This window comes from Vespa mandarinia, chromosome 23, assembly GCF_050613455.1.
Source record: "Vespa mandarinia isolate Hongniang chromosome 23, ASM5061345v1, whole genome shotgun sequence".
NCBI lineage: Eukaryota > Metazoa > Arthropoda > Insecta > Hymenoptera > Vespidae > Vespa > Vespa mandarinia.
In genome coordinates this window covers 1,207,501-1,212,500 of record NC_140832.1, presented here as the reverse complement: position 1 = coordinate 1,212,500, position 5,000 = coordinate 1,207,501, and the positions used below count along the sequence as shown (strand labels likewise).

Below are 5,000 nucleotides of genomic sequence, written 5' to 3'. Positions count from 1 at the left end.
GAAAATTTGTAAATAGAAAATAAAGAAAGAAAAAAAAAAAGAAGAAGAAGAAGAAGAAAAAGAAGAAAAAGTAAGTTAAGTGTATAGATGATAATAATAGATAATAGCAACAAAGACTGTCTCGTTTTATTTAATCCTTTTGATATCAAAAGATTCGAAAATATCAAAGCTCTTTGATCTAATATCGATCTTTAAACTTTTTTCCTTCCTTTTTTTTTTTTGTTGTTTTCTTTATCGAATCAAAGGATCGAAAATATCGAAAACGCTTTGATCGATTTGAATCATTTGAGTTTTGTCGAATCAAAGGATCGAAAATATCGAAACTCTCTATTTAGATCGATTTTGAACATGTGATTGGAAATAATTAAATAAATAAATAAATAATGTAATAATAGTAACAGAGACTGTATCGCTTTATTTGAGCGATGATCCTTTTGATATCAAAGGATATCGAAGCTCTTTGATCGATTTTTCTTTCAAAATTTACTTTCTCGACATTTAATATCAAAAGGGAACCACGGAGTGTTCGGAGAAAATATATTGAAACCATTTGATCGATTTGAATAATTTGATTTTTGTTTCTTTTTTTTTTCTTTTCTTTTCTTTTTTTTTTCTTTTCTTACTTGTTTTTCTTTTTTTCTGAATCGAATCAAAAGCATCGAATATATCGTAACACTTCTTTTTTTTCTTTTCTTTTTTTTTTTTTTTTTTTTTTTTTTTGATCGATTGGATTTTGCCTTTGAAAATTTATTTTCTCGATTATTCCATAACTTCTCTCTCTTCTTATCTCCGTTTATCGTTGCAAAATAATTCTATGCCTTATAGCTTACGGTATCACAGAGTTACACGCGGTATATCATTATATTTGATCGCTCCCAATATCTCTCTTTTTTTTTCTTTTTTTTTTTTTTTTAATTTAATTTAAGTTAATACCCGCAAAAGATATATAAAAAAAAAAGAAAACATGATTATTTATTTATTTATTTATACATATATACATATATACATATTACATATATACATACATATATATATATTAATATTTACTTATTTATTTATTCATTTATTCATTTATATATATGTGTGTATATGTATATATGTATATATATATATATATATAAAGAGAGAGAGAGAGATTTTTTTTTCAAACAATTATTTAGTCACTCTCTCGAAGAAAAGCGGATATGGACGCAGAAGACGTCGACCGTTCCCTCGACGGACAGTCCATCTCGTTTCACGTTCAACGACGTAACGTGCGTTTCTTATCGAATGATCTTAATACTGGAAAAAAAGGAAAATAAAAGTAATAATCACACAAGCAACGATATAATAAAACGGATTGACAATGTCAATCAATCGTAAAAGTAATAAATTCAACAATTGGAATACGATCGATAGTCACTTATGTGCGATAACTTATGTTTTTTTTTTTTTTTTTTTTTTTTTTTTTTAAGAGAAGAAATTTAGAGAATAAGAAAATAAAAAAAGAGAATAAAAGATTGACAATGAAATAAGGGAGAAAAAAAAATAAATAAAATAAAATAAAATAAAATAAAATAAAATAAAAATCAGTGATTTGATTTTCGAATTTAATTTTCAATTACGCATATTATTCTTCTGTTTCTTTTTATACCGATCTTTCGAATGATTTGCATAATTCTTTTGTTCTTTTTTGTTTCGTTTTTTTTTGTTTTTCTTTTTCTTTTTTTTTCTTTCTTTCTTTCTTTCTTTTTTTTTTCTTTTTTTTTTCTTTTTTTTTAATAAAAAGAAACATTCCTCCGAGGTCGTCGAAAAACGTCGTTCTGCATCCGAAATTTTTCAAAATTTTTTCTTTATCTTAAAAAATGAAAATATTAGCGTAATTATAATATAAGTAACAATTGTTAAATGATAAAATATTTCTATATATTTTCGCCGATCGATATATATATATATATGTATGTATATGTGTATATATATATATATATATATACAGGATTGAGAGCCAAAGTATCTTAAATAATTTTATCAAAAATCAATTACCTCTTTTCGAAACTTTCATAGGTTTTTGTAATTAGGATTTGTAATTTCGCAACTTGAAAATAAAAAAAAAATTAGCCTAAAATATCTTCGAAAAAGAATAATCGAATTTTAATATCATCTAAGAAAACTTTTGGTCTACCCTATATTATATATATACATATATATATACATATATATATATATATTTTTTTTTTTATAAAAACAAGAGAGAGAAACAAAAAAAGAAAGCGAATAATCTACAAAACGCGACACATTCACTTTTACTTTCTATTTACGAGTCTTTCAAAACTTTGGTGGTCGATGCTGCTATTCGTCTCAATTATTTATATCATTTTATTTTTTTTCCCTTGAAAGAAAATCGAAAGCAACGAATTCGAGGGTGGTCCACTCTCGTTAGAGCAAAACGATGACGGGGAATGGGGGAGAAAGGTGGGGATACGTCGAAGAAAAAACTTTCTTTTTTTTTTCCCTTTTCCCTTTTTCTATTAACACTCTGGATGTGTACGCATATATGAAAAATATCTCTCCGTTAATAAAAGCCACATTTTTCTTTTTCTTTTTTTTTTTCTTTTTTCTTTTTTTTTCTTTTTCTCTTCTGTTAAAGCGATTATGCTCTGTACCAAAGCAACGCGTCGTTTCGTTGGTAATAATGATCCATTTATTTTCAAAGATATAATAATTATAAAAAAAAAACAAGAGAACCGTGATAATATACACATGGGAACAGTAAAAAGTTCTTAAGCGAGTAAAAATTTCCTAGCTTTGTAATTTTATAGTCTGCAAAAAAGAAAATTAACCTGATACAAGTGATTTATCGAGAAAGATAACGATTGACTTTTTTTCTTTTTTTTTTCGAATCACTTAGGAACTTTTGAAATCCCCATCCTATGTGTAATAATAATAATAATAATAATGATGATAATGATAATAATAAAATGTAACAATAATTTTAGACAAAAGAATTGTATTTTCTTTTTTTTTTTACTTTATTCAATCTTCTCTTAAGCAACAAACATTATTGGATCGTTGCTTAGAAACGAAAAAAAAAAAACATCCTTAGAGAGAAAAAAATATACATATATATATATATAAAAAAAGAAAAAAAATAAGAAAGAGATTAACGACTTTAAGTAGATATTAAAAAACACGATCAAAGGTTTCGTAAAAGGAAAGAGAAAAAAAAACAAAAAGAAAAAAAAAAAAAAGAACAAAATATTGTGATCGATGATAAACGACATGATAATAAATGGATCATTTACTTAAATCTAATTCTGTGATTTCCATATACGCAGCAGGCACGCTTATGTCATTTTCGTAATTAGGCTCTAAAAATCGGCACACTCCATCTATATCTCTCTAATCCGAACTTATTATTAAGGTACGCAGCATATATATCATTATATCCTCGAGACATTCTCCCGCTCCAACTAGACTTCGCTATTTTTTTTTTTTCTTTCTTTTTCCCCTTTCGAAGTATAACCGTAATTTTCTACGAGACTTTTGTCGAGAAATTCAGACAAACAGGTGAAAAAAAAAACGAATTCGATTTTTTCGTAGCTCACATTTGACGATTCTTAAATCGATTTTCTAACGTTTTAAGTACAATAAGAAGGAACTTTAATAATTAATTGAACGAATTTGAATGATAGAACGATTCTTTAAAAAAAAAAACCAAAAAAAAAAACAGAAAAAAATAGAAAAAAAAAACAGAAAAAAAATGTGAACATTTTTTTCTTTTTCTTTTCCAATGATTTCCATAGAAAAGAAGGATCCTTTACTTTTAGTCTGTCAAGAAGAGAAGGGTGGTGAGTGAGGGTGGCGGGTGTAAAAAATAAATTCAAAAGGAAAGAAAAAAAAAACAAACGAACAAACAAACAAACAAAGAAAAAAAAAGAAAAAGAAAAAAAAAGAAATGTTATATCGGTAAATTGGCGAAACGTCGTTCTGGATTGGCACTGACCTCGATCCTAGTCGTGTCTGGTGCACCAAAGTAGATGCACCGAAAACTGCACGCAACATCATCGGGCAGCTTCCGCATTTTCTCTTCTTCGTTCGTTAAACCTTCAAGAAGAAAGCTGCGACAACCGGCGACGATTCTAAACAGATTCTCTCATCGTTATCAAGCACAATATATACACATATACATATATATATATATATATCGATATCAGAAGCCTTCTTTCTTCGATGATAACATTCGGGTAATCCTATTGGTTTTCTTCTCTTCGTAGATAAAATACGATTTCGTTGGGGAAAAAAAAAAAAAAAAAAAAAAAGAAAAAAAAAAGAAAAAAAAAAGAGAGAGAAAAGAAGGAACAAAAAACAGCCACGAATCTTCCATCTTTTTCCTTTTCTTTGTTCTTTTTTTTTCTTCTTCTTCTGCTTCTTCTTCTTCTTTTCTTCATGAATCTTCGAACGTAGCTTATCTCAATTGGAAGGAAAGAAAAATTGTTGGGGGAGGAAAGGGAGGGAACGAGAAAAAGAGAGATAGATAGATAGATAGATAGATAGATAGATAGATAGATAGATAGATAGATAGAGATAGAAAGAGAGAGAAAAAGAGTAGATCGTACTCTATTTTCTATCTTCATTGATGATAGAATGCAAGAAAATGAATCATCATCGTCATCGTCATCATCATCATCATCATCATCATCATCATCATCATCATCATCATCATCATCATCATCATCATCATCATCATCATCATCATCGTTATCGTCATCGTGTTGTTAATATTTCAAGATCGTTCCTTCATCGAATTCTTTCGATTCTTTTTTTTTTTTTCATCGTCTTGTTTCTTCATTATCATTCCATCCGGCAGCTGACATAATATATCCCAACATACCACACATACATATACATTTCTTTCCCCCTAATTTTCCTTTTCCCGATCGTTTACTTTTTTACTTTTCCTTGTTCGTTTTATTTTTTACTTTTGTTTTTTCTTTTCTTTTTTTCTTCTGTTTTTTTTTTCC

At 27.5% G+C, this 5,000-nt stretch overlaps 1 protein-coding gene across 2 annotated transcripts in view; it reads right to left on the bottom strand.

The window, feature by feature from the left end:
* Window positions 1–676: 676 nt before the first annotated feature.
* The window catches only part of LOC118444419 (uncharacterized), an 8,148-nt gene continuing 3,824 nt past the window's right edge, over window positions 677–5,000 (bottom strand). The window contains exons 2-3 of one of the 2 annotated variants that reach the window (XR_014983530.1): window positions 3,983–5,000; window positions 677–1,281 (exon numbers count right to left, since the gene is read on the bottom strand). The exon at window positions 3,983–5,000 is cut by the window's right edge and continues 464 nt beyond it. The gene's annotated coding sequence lies outside the window, so the exon portion shown is untranslated. The other variant, XM_035872681.2, reaches the window with a different exon arrangement.